Below are 17,728 nucleotides of genomic sequence, written 5' to 3' on the forward strand. Positions count from 1 at the left end.
ACTGTTCAAAGATAGAGCTAAATAGGCTTTATTAGGATCCTTTTGTTATGTTAAGTACTCAATGAGAGCTGAAATCACTTGTGGTGGGGAAGTGTTTCTGCCCAGCCTGCTGAGAACTAAAAAGATCACTGGCTTAGAGGGGTCACAGCAGAGAGGCAGGTGGCAGCAGGAGGTGACTGATGGGTGGCCGGCAGGAACGGCCGGCAAAAGTGGCAAGCAGTTGGCTGGCGGGAGGCAGCGAGGAACAGTGGCTGGCAGAGCGGCCAGGAAGCGAGGAACAAATAAACTGCTATGTATACCACAGGAATATACAGCATCACAGCCCTCACCTACATCACTCTTCAAAACTAGGCTGTGATCACACGAGGCATCTCTGATTTCCCTTGTCTGCCTGGACTGAGCCCCAGTGATACCAGGCGGACTTTCTGGTTGCCTATACCAGCCTGCAAACCAGCAGTGTCTTGAGACCACTCCATGCAAAATTACTTGTCATTAGCCTCACAGACATTGTACAGGGCACACAATAATATGGACCGCATTGGCCTCACTGGCATACAGTGGTTATGTAGGCTTCATCATCTTGCCTTAAGCGTGCCAAATGCACTCCATTGCCATCCTGCAACTGCTAAGCATGTAATCAAACCTTCTTTTGCTAGGCCCTCTGAGGTCATGTTATGGTTTCACGAGCCAGGGCAGGAGAGGGTAAAGAGGGTTCTTTAAAATAGCAGTGGGCCCTGATATCCCATTGATAACCATGTCATTTGGAGGGAAACTGTTTGTCCAAAAAGGTAAGTGCCAGACCTCCTCAGAACCCTGGTAATGTGCACCTTTCCTCTATATCCCATGTTAGTATTTATGACCTGGCTTCAGCAATTAACCTAGACCTGCACAATGTTATAGTAGTACCCTCTGTGGTTGATACACACATGTGCTCTTTGTGATGGGCAAACTATTTAAAGGAATGCCATCAATGGCCCCAGTGCAATTTAGGAAGCCCACCCTCCCAAAGCCAGCTATTATTTCAGATGGCCACCACCCAGGGGTAAACCATGCCTCGAATCTCTACTACCACAACTCTGACAGTTGACTTGCCAACACCAAACTGGTCAGCCACAGACCTGTAGCAGTCTGTGGTAGCCACCTTCCACATGGCAACAGCAACCTGCTTCTGGACCGGTTTGGCATCTCTCATGTGCATGTCCTGGGACTGGAGGGTTGGGGCAAGCTCCTCACACAGCTCCGCCTCACAGATGCTGTTTATATCCTGCATTAACAATGCAGCTACAAGCTAGAAAAGCTCGTCCACTGGTGCTGAATAATTGGCTTGGATCTAGCTGGAACAGACTCTGGTAGGTGTGTTTGTGGGCTAAGAATCCTGCTACACAAGGACTTGGGAATTACAAACATTCTCCTACAATGCACCACGAACCAAGCCCTAGAGCAGCTGCAGTAAGTGAGGTGCTATGAACCTTGGGATATGCCCCCAGAAATCCTAGCACTAAACGTGTCAACATAGTGCCATTGTGCATGCAGCTACACAGGTATGGGACATGTGCAGCTCTACCATATGGACAGTCTCAGGCAGGCTAACAAGCACAGATTCACATGCACGGGAGCTGGACATAGGGTATATCTACACTGCAGAGTGTACCCAAGAGGAAAAATAAAACAGTTTCTCCTGTAGAAACCTGACAAGATGAACATATAATAAATAAATCCATATCAATGCATATATTGAATCAATGAATCAATTAATACATATGAGACTTCTACAGTAAAAGCTTTCTCTCCATTTAAAGTACAGTTTCCAGATTTGATGCATTGAACTGCATAATCTCTAGTATGTTACTATAGTTTTTGCATAGGAATTTGTGTGAATGATATGCAAGCTGAAATCCAAATCTCAGTTCAAGAATGAAAATCCAAGATGAGCTATCTACTTATGCACTCTGGCACAGCCTGACTCCAAATAATCCAAGAATGAAAATCTGATTTAAGCCAGTTGCTTTAATAAACTCCTAACGTGTCTCTTCTGAAATTCCAGCAGATTGGCATCTCTTTTCTACTAAAGAAAAACTTTATGTCATATATTGACCTTGAATATTACAGTCTGACATTAATATACTAATATCTGAGAACAGTTCAAACCGAACAATAGAAACATTCAGATAAGGCCCGAAAAACCCATATTCAGGTAATAAGATATGAAACCAGAGCTTCTATCAAAACACACCAATGGTGACATTATCCACATGGAAATATGGAAAAAGTCTTACTTTGCAGCATATCTACTAATACAGGAGTTTAGAAACCTTTACCTTTTCCAAACACTTTAGTAAATGGAAGGCAAATGAACTCCAAGTAAGTCAGACAGTATCACAACAAAAATCAAACGAGATACATGTAAAGTGATGCAAACCACAAGGTTCTGCTCTACGTAAGATATTTAGGGGGAGGCTGCTGGTGGCTAGCTCTTCCCACTCTCTCTAGAGACAAGTCAGTGATGATCCCCTAAACTCTGCTTCTAGGAGACACACTCCGTGTACATTCTCCCTCTGAGGCGAGTGTCCCTTAATGAGCACCCAATAAGAGTCCCCCACGCCACACATTCCTCCAGTCCATAAGACAGCCCCTCCCACATGTAACATCTGACACCCCAGGCATACACATGAGATATTTGCCCTTAACTGATCTCCAGAAATCCTCCTCCTTTGAGTTATCCAGACAGCTTCTAACTCCCGCTTTGAGAAAGCCATCCCCTATAAACACGCCGCCTTTGAGACATGCCATCATGAGTTAATGTTGTGAGAAATTATGCCTCTTTCCAAGAGCATTACATTTTGGGACATCTAGCCCTTCCATGTGCTCCCATTATGAATCACCTGCCTTCATCTCTCAATTCTCTACTGTTTATTTCATAGGGAACCAGAGAGCTCCCCTAGGTTTCCTCCACTGTAAAATGGGCATTTGTTCCCTCAAAAGGAAGGTAAAGCATCAACTGAACTGAAATAATGTAAATACAAGGCAGGGACTCTAAATTAGGAGGGAATAGTATGAATGTTAGTTCTGCTTCCTGTTTCGACGTTCAGGATATACAGTGCAACCAGACACTTCTTTTTTTAAAAGGCAGACTACTTGAGAATGGCTGGAAGATCACCCAGAGAGTACTAAGTGTCAGAGGGTAAAATCTTGGCTCCATTGAAGTCTCTGGAAGTTTTGCCATTGACTTTAATGAGGCTAGGATAATACCCAGTATCAAACTGTAGCTGAGAAAATAGCTGTCTCTGGTACCAAAAAGCAAACTTCAGCAGTTTAAGGAAATTGGCTGCACAGCCCATGCCTTCTCAATAGCACAACCATCAGCTGTGCATAAAATACCAAGAATTACTAGGAGGAGAGAGAAAACAAAGAATTAAATGAAATAATCTTCAAATCCTCATGTCACAGATCCTAGCAAGCGCCCTGTCCTGGCCACCCACTATGACTGCTGGGAGGGGAAGCCACGCCTCTGTGCTCTGGATCCCTGGGGTGTGTTACATTTCTACATTCTCAGCAGTTGCAGCACAGGTCTTTCTGGCACATTTCTTGGGCATTGGTTTTCAATCTGTTATCCCTTCTTGGAAATGGGGGCTCCTCAGCCTACCTGCCCTTAGTCCCAGGACCAGTTCTGACCCCTGAGATTACCCCAGTTGTTTAACTCCAGTCCCCTTTCCCAGAACTCCACCCAAAAGGTCTGAAGCTTTTGGTTTACAGTTTAACTCTCTCAGTAGCACACAGTAGCTGTAAAGCAGTCAACACAAACACTTTGGACAGTCTAATACCTTTATGATCTTTTATACTTAGTCATGTAAAGCACAGGACACTACAAATCATATAAAACAATAAACACTACATACATATTTCCACCTTAGTTTCCTCACCATTCCAGGGCATTCAATGGGTTGGTGTTTGATTCTCTTGGGTTGTCCACAATCCTTGGGGTCATCTGCGCTTAGGAAAGGGGGCTACATGCTGGGTGACCTCTCCCTTCTGGAGCCTGTGATGGGGTGTTCACCCCACACTAGCCTAGAAGGGGTTAATGAGGTTGAGAAGGGGCTAATTAACCTGATAGGCCAAAGCTGAGAGGAATTAGGTGGCCTAAGTAACCCCCTGAATTATGATGGAGCCCTGCTGAGAAGGAACAGATGAGGCTAGTATAAACCCAGGAAGCTGTCAACAGAAGGCTGGAATGAGGGACCCTAAAGCCACTTTCTGGGTGTTAGAAAGAACCCAGAGAGAGAGAGAGAGAGAGAGAGAGAGAGAGAGAGAGAGAATAGAAACCTCAGGAAATCCAGGCCCTGAAGGAAGGGTTTATCCAGAAGGGTGGGGTGGCGTGAAAGCCTGAGAAAGGCAGAGTAGGAAAAGGCTTGGGGAAATTGCAGCAAGGTGGGACACTGCAGATCTTGGCTGCTGATGAGAGGATCCCAGAGCTAGAACCTCGAGTAGTGGGCAGACCTGGATTCCCCTACCAGCCACTGGGCAAGTGGCAGAATCTGGGCAGTGAATGGGAAGACTTGCAGAGAAAGCGAGCGAGAGAGAGAGATGGGAGGGTGCAAGAATGATCAACAGAAGGGGGCATTGAGCTAATCCCCTGAGCAACCAGGAGGTGGTGCCCTAGCGGTAAGTGTACCCCATGACAAAGCCCTTTTCCTAGCTTCTGTGATTTACTCCCTCTTGCCTCATGCTTTTTCTTCCTGTGGGTTTCCTTATTTAAATGCTGCCTGGTTCCCTGGCCTCCTTTGTTCTCCTGGTAACTTTCCACTGTTCCTACTTTCCCCACTCTCTTCAGAAGAATAAGCTTTTTTTTTTTTTTTTTTTTTTTTTTAGGATGTAGCTGTTTGTTTTGCATAACTTTGTGAGGTTTAAGTGTCATTGCTAACCTTAAGTATTTTTCATTGTCCCTGTTTGGTTGACATCTCCTGCAGGACTGGTCAATAATGGTGAATCCACATACATATAGGCACTCATGATACAGCAAGTGTTCATAATACAGCTTCACAATATCAGTCAGAATTCATAAGTTGTACAGCTATAACCTCAATTCATTACACCTCACTATATCCAAGCGTAATAGAGAGAGAAATCCTGGAGCACTGGACCTTTTGAAAGACTTGAGGCCTGAACTAAAGTCTATGAACCAGAACAAGCCTGGCCTTGGCAAAATAATAACACACTAGATAATTACATAAATACATTACAGAAGGCTGGAACAGATACACGCTATCTAGTTCAAGATAAGATGGTTTGACAGAATCATGAATAGGGATGTTGTGTCTGAGATATCAGGAACAACGGGAAATAACAAATAGACTTTATGAAAAACACAAGGTGATATATAAGTTGTGTGTTTCAGTCTATAAATATCAGGGTACCTCCCCTTATTCCTTTGTGCGGCCAAGGGACATCAGAAACTCCCATTGCTGACTGAGCCATTCCTTGCCACTGGGCACTCATGTGTTAGTGTACCTGTAGCTCCTATGGGATTCTAGTACTTTGCCTTGAGGACAATAAACCTAGCCATGTGCCTTTGTCACTGAACGGTGCCAGTGGTCTTTCTTTAGGAGTAACATCAAGGTCTGCTGAATTAGCAAACTGCATTATCTGCTAGTACTGATGACATTGGAGCTCCAAGGACAGAAGCACTGAGGAGCCTGAACAGCATTACCAAGGCAATGACATTTCAGTCTTCAGCACTTAACACCAAGTAACTGTATAACCTTATCAAGCAGTTTGGAACATGGGATGAAAATAAAGCTAAATGACAAAAGTGCTATTATTCTGGAGAACATGGACGCTGTAATAATGATCACTTTTCTTTCTATAGTATTCAGTAGAAATCTTTGCTTTGCGTAAGTAGAAATGAGGCATATGTAGTTCAAAAGCCTTTACAACAATTATTATTACTGAGGGCACCATTTCCTATGCTCATATTAAGCACATTTTCTCACTATGTCTAGCTTGCAAACAGACATCATTTGGATGTGTCATTAATAACGCACTGGTAAACACTGGAAAATGTCAGGCTATCAGGTCTTCAAGCAAAAACAACTAAGGGCTGGTCCACACTAACCCCCCCCAGTTCGAACTAAGATACGCAACTTCAGCTACATGAATAACGTAGCTGAAGTCGAAGTATCTTAGTTCAAACTAAAAGGTACTTACCACGGGTAGTACAGGCAGGCTTCCCCATTGACTCCACGTACTCCTCTCGCGGAGCGGGAGTACCGGTGTCGACGGTGAGCACTTCCGGGATCAATTTATCATGTCTAGACAAGGCACGATAAATTGATCCCAGAAGATCGATTGCTTACCGCCGAACCCAGAGTTAAGTATAGACGTACCCTAAGTGTTCTTCTCAGAGTGTGATTTAGGAAAATAACCATAAACCAAAATGTCTTTCTTTGCAAAACCGAAAACAAACAAATAAAAAGTATATTGCATAAGTGACCCTAAGATGTAGCTTGTAAGTGTCTATCTCCAGATTCAGGAGACCAATACATCTCTAATTACTCTTTCAGCATGTCCTTTAGACCACTGTTTTGCAACCTTTGTGATATCGGGGACTGGCTTGCTGCCTTCCTAAACTATGTAAGGGAGATCTCAGGGATCAGCACCAGTCCACAGACTGGTCATTGGGGGGGGAAAAACTGCTTTAGAGGCTCCTCACCCCCCTCCAACTTTCTGTGAGGGTTCCACATGGCTTTGTTCTAGGTCCCCTTCTCTTTTCCTTCTATATTTTATCTCTGGGTAATCTTATCCGCAAATGCAAATTCAACTACTATGTCTGTGCTGACAACTTGCATATGCATCTTTCTACACCAGACCTGTCTCCTGCTGTCCAAACTAAAATCTCAGCCTGTCTCTGACATCTCATGGATGTCTAGCAGTCAACTCAAGCTCAACACAGCTAAAACAGAGCTCTGAATCTTTCCCCCCAAACCCTCTAGCCACATCTTTTCTTGCTCACTGTGGACAACACCACCATCCTGCCAGTCACTCAGACCTATAACCTGGGCATCCTCTTTGACTCAGACCGCTCTTTAGTTCATAGAATATCAGGGTTGGAAGGGACCTCAGGAGGTCATCTAGTCCAACCCCCTGTTCAAAGCAGGACCTAATCCCAACTAAATCATCCCAGCCAGGGCTTTGTCAAGCCTGACCTTAAAAATCTCTAAGGAAGGAGATTCCACCACCTCCCTAGGTAACCCATTCCAGTGCTTCACCACCCTCCTAGTGAAAAAGTTTTTCCTAATATCCAACCTAAACCTTCCCCACTGCAACTTGAGACCATTACTCCTTGTTCTGTCATCTGCTGCCACTGAGAACAGTCTAGATCCATCCTCTTTGGAACCCCCTTTCAGGTAGTTGAAAGCAGCTATCAAATCCCCACTCATTCTTCTCTTCTGCAGTCTAAACAATCCCAGTTCCCTCAGCCTCTCCTCATAAGTCATGTGCTCCAGACCCCTAATCATTTTTGTTGTCCTCCGCTGGACTCTTTCCAATTTTTCCACATCCTTCTTGTAGTGTGGGACCCAAAACTGGACACAGTACTCCAGGTGAGGCCTCACCAATGTCGAATAGAGGGGAATGATCACGTCCCTTGATCTGCTGGCAATGCCCCTACTTATACAGCCCAAAATGCCGTTAGCCTTCTTGGCAACTAGGACACACTGTTGACTTATATCCAGCTTCTTGTCCACTGTAACCCCAGGTCCTTTTCTGCAGAACTGCTGCCTAGCCACTCGGTCCCTAGTCTGTAACAGTGAATGGGATTCTTCCGTCCTAAGTGGAGGACTCTGCACTTGTCCTTGTTGAACCTCATCAGGTTTCTTTTGGCCCAATCCTCTAATTTGTCTAGGTCCCTCTGTATCCTATCCCTACCCTCCAGCGTATCTACCCCTCCTCCCAGTTTAGTGTCATCTGCAAACTTGCTGAGAGTACAGTCCATGCCATCCTCCAGATCATTAATGAAGATATTGAACAAAACCGGTCCCAGGACCGACCCTTGGGGCACTCCGTTTGAAACCCGCTGCCAATTAGACATGGAGCTGTTGATCACTACCTGTTGAGCCCAACAATCTAGACAGCTTTCTATCCACCTTATAGTCCATTTATCCAGCCCATACTTCTTTAACTTGCTGGCAAGAATACTGTGGGAGACGGTATCAAAAGCTTTGCTAAAGTCAAGAAATAACACATCCACTGCTTTCTCCTCATAGAAGGCAATTAGGTTAATCAGGCATGACTTGCCCTTGGTAAATCCATGCTGACTGTTCCTGATCACTTTTTTTCTCTCCTCTAAGTGTTTCAGAATTGATTCCTTGAGGACCTGCTCCATGATTTTTCCAGGGTCCTCACATCCCAGATATGTCTAAACTTGTTGATTCTTTCTGTATACTACCTCTGCCATATGGCATTTCCTATCCATCCACACAGCTAAAACTCTTGTCAAAGCTCTTTTAATCTCCTGTCTCAGTTTCTGTAAAGTCCTCTCTAACTTTGACAAAAAACTTTGCCCCGCTGATATCCATTCAGAATGCTATTGCAAAAACCATTCTCCTAATCTGTCGCCTGGTTTCTTGTCTCCCCTCTTCAAATCCCTCCACTGGCTTCTCCTTGTCTATTATATTAAACATAAGCTGCACGTCTTCACTTTCAAGGCCCTTCATGGCCTATCCCCACCCTACCTATCTATCACCTTTCATTATTACTGAGCTTTCAGCTCCCACCTTCAATCAGCCAATAATACCAGCCTCCATTGCCCCCTTGTTAAATTTTCAAAACAGCACCATTGTGCTTTTTCCTATGCTGCTCCTCATTGTTGGGAGGAGTTCACTACATACCTGCAAACTCCTTAAAACTAGTCTTTGTTGTGATGCCTACAAAAAAACTTGACAACCGTTACTGGTATGTTGATACCACTGGCTATATCACACTGACCAATATTATCTTGTTTCCCTGTAGTCCCCCATCTATCTGTCTCCATCTGTTGTCTCTTGTCTTATACTTGGTACCTCCCTGATAAAGCTCACAATCTATCTTTTTGTTCTGTGTTTGTTCAGCACCTAGCACAGTGGGATCTGGGTCCGTGACTGGGGCTCCTAGGCACTATAGTAATACGAATCAAAGACTTTAAGGTCAGAAGGTACCATTATAATCATCTAGTCTGACCTCCTGCACAATTCAGGCCACAGAATCTCACCCACCCACTCCTGTATCAAACCTGTGTCTGAGCCATTGAAGTCCTCAAATCATGTTTTAAAGACTTCAAGGTGCAAATAAATACTAAGTAATAATTTTACGTCTGGAAAATTAACTCTACAGTCATAAGGGGTAAATACTTAGGGCCAATTCTCCTCTCATTTACACTGACTTTTTACTGATGTACACATACTGATGGCAGTGGAGTTACTCTAGGCTTCCCAAAATGTAACCAAGAGCAGGATTAAGTGAATTTTAGGACATAGCTGCACTAGACATGTAAATGGAAACAGTTACTTATCTTTAATAACTGGAGTTCTTCAAGATGTGTGGTCCCTGTGGGAATTCATTGTCGATGTGCATGTGCATCTCATAGACTTTAAGGTCAGAAGGGACCATCATGATCATCTAGCCTGACCTCCCGCACCTTGCAGGCCACAGAACTTCACCCACCCACTCCTGTAATAGACCCCTAACATTTGGATGAGTTACTAACATCTTCCTCATGATTTAATGACTTCAAGTTACAGAGAAGCCACCATTTACTCTAATTTAAACCTGCAAGTGACCCATGTTCCATGCTGCCAAGAAAGGTGAAACCCCCTAAGATCTCTGCCAATCTGACCTGGGGGATAATTCCTTCCTGACCCCAAATACAGCAAGACCCACCAGCCAGACATCTGGGAAAGAATTCTCTGTAGTAACTCAGAGCCTTCCCTGTCTAGTGTCCCATCACAGGCCACTGGAGATATTTGCTGCTCCAGTCAGAGATTGGCTGCAAGCCATTGTTGGCAGTCTCATCATCCTCATCCCCATCCCCTCCATAAACTCATCAAGCTCAGTCTTGAAGCCAGTTACATTTATTGGCCTCACTGCTCCCCTGGGAAGGCTTTTCAGTACCAGTGTCCATTGGTCTGTGCCTGTGAACTATGCCTCCTTGTGCTCTGAACAAAGGGTATAGGGGACTGTGTGAACAACTGCCTCACCAGTTCCCTCTCAACCATGAATCAAATTAGGATTTTAGTAGAGAGGAAGGAGGATGGGGTCATGGGACCCCATAGGGATGACACACCTGGAAGAACTTCACTTTGGGTGAGAGTGCAAGGAAGCATGCTGCACCACAGATCTCATCCACAGATAAAGGAGGCATTTGCAGATGAAGCTTCAACAAGGGCATAATGCCTAGTGAAGGTGAGAATGGTGCCCTAAGTCACCACTCTACGGGCTTCTGAGATGAGGTAGTTTGGAATATTTCTTCCAGGGTGCCAGGGTATATATCCCCAAGGAGTGGAGAGTTGCATAAGAGTTCTTCAGGGAATGAAGTGACTGTTTTCTCATTAAATAGATTGTTACCTGAAAGGATAGATCTTCTACTATTGCCTGGATCTCCTTGGGTTCCTGAGGATTACAATGATGATGTCATCAGGAGACAGACAGAAGTCACCATGGAGTGGGAAGCTGTATCTGATGCATCAAGTAATGCTTGAAGGTATGATCTGGTAACCAATTTCCCTTCATCAAGGATGGTGTGGAACTGGGCCTAAGCTCCCGCTAAGTTTATTAGTGAATTCCAATAGTTTGCTATAATGAATAAAGTCATACTTGGATATTAATGCATGGTAATTCAATATTTGAAAAGAGAATAGCTGATGGAAAAAAATCTTTCTGACAAAGATCTAGTCTCTTGGCATCTTTGTCTGAAGGATGGACCTAAGCTGGTGCAGCCTGTTATGTTCTGTGAAAATCTGGTCCACTTGAGAATTCAGATTAAGATGAAAAAACAAGTGTTCTGCCCCTTTGTATGGAGCAAAATACATTTTCTCCACACTTTTTGGGTGGGAAGTGCAGGTAGCTGGGGTGTGCCAAACCATCTTAGCAGTCTCCAACATGGTTTCATTAATAGGCAGCATTACCTTGTTAGGGTCTATAGTCTGGAGGATATCCAGAAGTTTATGGGTAGAATCTTGGACATCCTCCAGGGGAATCTGGAGAAAGTTTCCACAATCTTCCTCAAAAGGTTCTGATGTTGTCTATAATCAGCTAGTGACAGGGCAAGGCTCGTGCCTTATCCTTAGTTCCTTTATCTATATAAGGAAATTAATAATATTTTATTTTACAGGATCATTGTCAAAACTAGTTAGATAACATCTGTAAATTGCTTTACACATGACTGAAGCAACATACGTATTTAGTTTCAGAACACCATTTTTCAGGATATGAAGTTGATCTATTATAATAATAGCTGTCCGATATCTCATTGTTTTCTTGTGGTGCAATGTTCTACAGGTAGTGTTTGGGGTGGTACATAAAGGCAGATCTTATGTTACAGCAACCTAAAATATATGCTGGTACTTATTTCTTAGCTAGTCTCTGACTTTGATTTTGAATAGCTGTCTTCACTACTAATTTTTAATCTGGGCACTTCTAATTGGGCATTTTCTATATCCTCCATTTCATATATAATAGGCTTTAACTGCATGTCCTTTTTATAGCTACTCAGCAGAAATTATAGCAAAGTACATTAGGTATGGAAAGTATTCTTTCTGAATTTGCACCACTATACCTTTTCCTACAGTTGCCATGAAGTCACTGTTTCAATTATAGATCTTACACACATTGTTGGGCAACAAGTCAACAACTGTACTCCATTTATTCCAGAGCCAGAAGCATTTGCTTAGCTATAAACTCAGATGCTGTGCTTACTGATGGCTATTCCTAGGTTCATTGTGACTTAGGGGAAAAAGTGCACTTTTGTTGATGATGACTTGTTACCCAAAATTATTTAGCTAATATGTTTAAGAGGAATCTATACTTAAAGTGAACTATTTTCCCCATCATCCTCTACATTGAATATATTTTAAAATGTGTGTAAGCTTTTCTTCTTGGCACACACAGAGATGATCATAATTGTTATTCAAACGTGCTGACTGGAAACTACACTTATGAATATCTTATGGAATTTGATACTAGAAAAGTTTGACAAAACTAGTGTAAAGCTTCAAAAGCCAGATCTGGATCGCATCATTTCTATCAAATTGGTGACTTCCTTGCAAGAGTTTGTCACAAGTTTACAGTCTCAGTTTGACAATTTTGAGGTGCGAGCAAAACAATTGGCAATTGATGTTGGTAAGTCCTACTCTGAACATCACAAACATACTGTAAAGCAAAGCTTTCCAAGTGTCAAAAGTGACACTATACTTCAGGGAAGAAAGAAATTCTAGGTTGAGCGCTTTTATATTATCCTCAGCAAGTGAAGTTTGGAACTATAAAGAAGTGACTAGTATGTTTAACTACCCACAAAGTTTGGCTTCCTTAGGTCTCTTGATCAATTACAAAGCGAACAGGAGATGAAAATATTCATTGAGGCGTTACTCCAGGTTTACCCAAGTGATCTAGAACCTGAGTTGTTTGCCAAAATTTATCAGTCTTCATCATTTATAAGGTATTGGGACCCGCAGGACAAAAGTAGGACGGGGATCATCTAATTTTTGCATGACAAAGATCGGAGTAATGTCTTCCAGAATATTTTCAATGTGTTGAGACTGTATTTGAGTGTACCCATTGCCAACTGTGATGCAGAGTAATCTTTCTCTAATTTTCCTTACATAGTCTTCAATCTACTATGATAGAAACTAACTTTACTGTTCTTGCTACCATGTCAGTTGAATGGAATTTACAGCAGACGCAGCCATTTGAGGAAACAATAATAGAAATTGTGGCATTTAAAGCTGGCAAGATGTCAGTTTAAACATAAAACATTGAGTCAAATGAAATGCTGCATGTTTATTCAGGCAGTACATAAATTGTTCATTGCCTTCAATTTTCTTTTCATGTTCTTTCCAGTACTATAAATGATTTATTGATTGACATAAGCTGGGTACTTTTTGCTTTCACTAATACCATGTTCATGAAAAGGGGGCCTCCAAAAACCATTAGCCCTAGATCTCCAATCTCATTAATCTAGACCTGTGAGGGTGCATGGGAGAGTCTGGAAGAGGTGTTGTGCATGCGGGGGGGGAGGAGAGCACCTGGGGGAGGGGCTCGAACAGTCTCATCTGTCCATCTCCCAGTAGCCTCCCAAATTTCCCCCTTGCTCCCCCCTCACCACCCCCACATTCTGTTCCTCTCTGCCCCAACCCCCCCACCAGTTCCCTCATTACTCCCTTCATCTTCTTACCAGCCTCTCACACTGCCCCTCCTCCCACCTGCCATGTCCTTGAGCCAGCAAGGGAAGCAGAGGCCACCTGGCTGCCTGACGTTTGGCATCACAATAGCCTCTGGTGGCCACCAGGAGCTGGTGCAGCTACCTTCTGACAACTGCTGAATGCAAGTGCTTGCAGTTGAGATGTGGATAGTTGTGACGGGCTGCTAAATGTTTGCGTCTCACACCAGATGCTTGACACTTGCCAGGCCTCCAGACAATTTTACCCCTGCTAGTAAATGTTCTCCTCTGCATCATTTGCCATCTGAACAACATTTGTGTCTATCTCTGCCTCAACGCTGCATCATTCAAATCTAATCTAACATACTGTTATTATTCTTACTTATAATTTGTATTACAGTAGCACCTAGAAACCCTGATCATGGATCAGGACCCCAAAGTTGTTCACCCCACCTCTACTTCTCAAGCTCTGCTATGCTTTTTAACTCTGTAACTATTGCATTTCAAGGAACACTGCCAACTGAATTTGGGCCAATCAACAAATCAGACCTGTTTTTACTACTTATTCGCTAGCCCATTTGTAACAAGCCTAATTTAAGAGTGTAAATCTTTGGATTTGGACTAATATTCTCAAGCAGCATTTTTCTTACTTTGCCTATCCATAAATTTAGATTATTGATGGAAATTTTTTTTTGTATGTACAGTAAAATTGAAGTTTACCAATACAAATCTAATCCTTCCAAGTCTACTTATTTGAGAACCTGACTTTAGGCACCCCAAGTTTGAAAATCTATTTTATCCCTATGTTACACCAACTAGCTCTATCTGATTAAATACAAATTAAAGCTATCAATCATCTCTGATATAGGTGCTCAGAAAGTTAACATGAAATTTACTCACACAAAATGTTGAGTACCAGTAAAATAGATGTTTCGCTAAATATGTGACTCAGAATGACCACAAGCCTCTTTATAACTCGCACATTGAATATGTAAGCAGAGTTTGTATGAGCTGTCCCCTGACATCTAGTGGTGAGCTGTGGGGAAAAAAAACTTCAGAAGCTGATCTCGTTTGCATGGACACACTCACCATTCCTAGGTGCTCAGCATGATGGGATTTCTTGCCCAAATGATCACTTGTCGCTGATGTTGGATCCCCAGTCTCCTTGTTATTGGGGCAGAAGTAATAAAGGGTTGTTATCCTTGTTGTGTGAACTGAGGGCAGCAGAACTGTACCTGGCATATCCCAATGGAGGGATTCACCTTCAACTGAACAGCACTCACTAGGGAGGGACATAGGTTCTAAAGCCCACTGAGTTGAGAGAGAGGGTGGTGATATGTATTTGTACTGGGTGGCATACTGGTCCTGTTTAATGGTCCTAGACACTATTTGACCCATCCTCTCTCCATAGTATAATAAAAAAGCTAATTCAGACTCAATTGAAAGTCTTGTTACATGTGGCAGAGCTGAAATCACTGATGCCTGGGTCTAAGTATTAGGCCTACTTTGGAACAGTGTCTCTGTTGCAAGAGACTGCCCCACTGGCAGCTGAAATCACTGAGAGCCATGTTAAGTGTTGGGTGTGTGTGTGGGAGCCCTGAAGATGTCTTGGTGAGCGGGCAGCTGGTGGAGAGGCATGGCAAGTGGCTAGCAGGGTGGCTGGTGGAGATGTGCGACCAGCAGGGTGGCTGGCAGAGCGGTGTGGCAAGTGGCCAGCAGAGAAGCTGGGCCAGCAGAGGGCCAGAGCAGAGCCCTGCAATCGGCCATTGGGGCAACAAACGAGTGCCAGTGCAGTGTTCTGTGTTCTCTTTAACCCCCTGCCTTCCACACAGGGTGGGCGGTGAACTCTGCAGATGAACCTCTGAACTCTAGGGCTGCACTGGCCAAGGACAGCAACTGTGAGTGGGGTACAGAGAAGGGATGGGCACGTCAAAGGGACTTTTGGGTTGCTGGACTTGGACCCTGAGGGGAAAAGGACACTGCCCAACTTACTTTTGCTCATGGTTTGTGTTTATGTACCCTAGTTGTGGTGTTTTCCCAAATTAATGCTGAGTTAATTCCCTCCTTTTATTAAAAGTTTTTGCTACACTCAGGCTTTGTGCTTGCGAGAAGGGAAGTATTGCCTTTTAAAGGCACCCAGGGGGTGGTGGGTAATTGTCCCAGGTCACTGGGTGGGGGCTCAAGACAGTTGTGTTGTATTGTTGAAAAGGAACCTCTAGATACTGAACCTTGTTGCTGCTGGCTCCACCTAGCAGAAGGGTTACAAATACAAATAACAATCCTCTTAGGACAGTGGGAGGGATAATATTAACCAATATTAAAATGAAACACCTCCTAATGTATCACTGGCAATGTAGTTGAATCCTATCATTGCAACAGATATACAAATATTTGTCTATTGTAAGTGCTATTTCAAGAATACATGCAAACAATATACAAATATTTTCACACTGCTATAGTGTCACTGTCTTCCTGTCTGAATCTGATTCTCTATGAAGATCATTCACTACAATTCACCATGCGGGCAGGGGACTGGACTCGATGACCTCTCGAGGTCCCTTCCAGTCCTAGAATCTATGAATTGCTTAAAACTAGTATAAACTAGCACATTACTTGAACAAGACAGACATTTTAGTGACTTTCTACAGGAGTGTAAAACTCTGGAAAGCCTCATACTGATTTAGTTCTTCTATTAAAATTTTTTCAAGTAATGTCATATCCTGAATAGTAAAAATGATTGCAGGTCTCTTTGGTGCTACTATTTAGTGGCACTTAGGGTGGAAGACTTAAGTTCTTCTATGCTTGTTTTGAGACAGAAAATCCAGTAAACTTTGAGATTCCAAAGAGGATTATCACCCTAAGCACAAGAAGTCAAGGAATATCTGAGACCCCAAAGAATCCATAGCCTTAGTATGTAATAAATACTCTCCCCATGGTGACAGCAAAATTCTGGAATAAGGGATTTCAAATATGCAAAGACTTACCTGTGCACTAGCTCTCAGTGTCTTAGCCAATAATGTAGCAGCATGCAACTAGTGCACAGAGGTACTTCTATATTATCGTCTTGTTTCTTATAATAGGCAATGTTTCACAGTTGTCTTTTCAAGAGATTAACATCCCCTTCTAACCTTTTTGACTGGGAAATTCTGTGAGTAACAGGCAACACTTTGTGGTAGCACAGATGGCAGTTTATTTCAGAAATAGAAGTTCAAACTCATACAACCATAAGGATGTCTACCATTTGATGTGCTTGCTATGATAGAAAAATCCTGCATTTGCAGGAAGCTTTGAAATTACTTCTTTCCCTAGCAGTTGGCAGAGATGAGGTGATAAGTGAACACAGCCCCAAACCACAATTATACAACTATGGCAGCAATACATCTTAATTCCTAACATACAGAATCTGTAGTTTAACAATCATATTAGTTTGAACCTGATCTCACTATCTGAATTTCAGATTTGTCTCTCCTCTCCTCCCCCCTGCTTCTGCTCCATACCACAATTGACCATGTCAGAAAGCATTTGCAAGTGTCACTTGCATCCCAGACAGGACATTAAGATGACTAACTTCCTTCCTGTGTTGTAACTGTTGAAAACAAATCTACAGGTTTGTATAGTGCTGCAGAGACTTATCTAGCATGCTCCCTCTTGCACTATGCAGATTCTTTCAGGGTCAGGAGAACTCCGAGCTTCGCTGTACCACCTTTGTGCCAACACCTGTTTAGTTGAAACCTCTGCAACTCTCTGCAACCACTCCCTTTGAGTGATCCTAAAATGATTATTCCCAGGGACTTTATCAGTAGGTGCAATCCTTAGCAACAGCCTACATGCAGTGAAGATGAACACTTTCCAAGTTTGGTAGTGTTTTTGCCTCACTTCCCAAGGAAAATTCACAAAGTCTCTAAAACATAACACACGGGAGTACTCCAAGCTATCCTGGCAGTTTCTTTTAACCAGGATTAATATGCAAGTAGATTGAAACAACTTTCTTTCTTGAACCCCTTCCAGGATACCTAAAAGGATCCTTGTATAGCCCCAAATTCCTCTTCTAGCTCTGTAGGGCAACACTGGTCTCAAAGACCTTTTATGTGCCATTGCTCTAAAGGAAGTGTTTACCCTGAGTTGACTAGCCTATTCCATCCACCTGGGTAATACTTTTTCCAGCTAAGGGTATCCAGCACTACAGATTCTAATGAATACAAATGCAGCATGAATAACAGTATTTAGAACTTTATTTTGAAAACTGAAATTCAGGATATAATATGGTCAGTTACCCTAGCTACACAGCAAAGGATGAATCTGAATGAAGATGTGATGGAGATACAG

The sequence above is a fragment of the Malaclemys terrapin genome, chromosome 2 (genome assembly GCF_027887155.1).
Source record: "Malaclemys terrapin pileata isolate rMalTer1 chromosome 2, rMalTer1.hap1, whole genome shotgun sequence".
In the NCBI taxonomy this organism is placed as follows: Eukaryota; Metazoa; Chordata; order Testudines; family Emydidae; genus Malaclemys; species Malaclemys terrapin.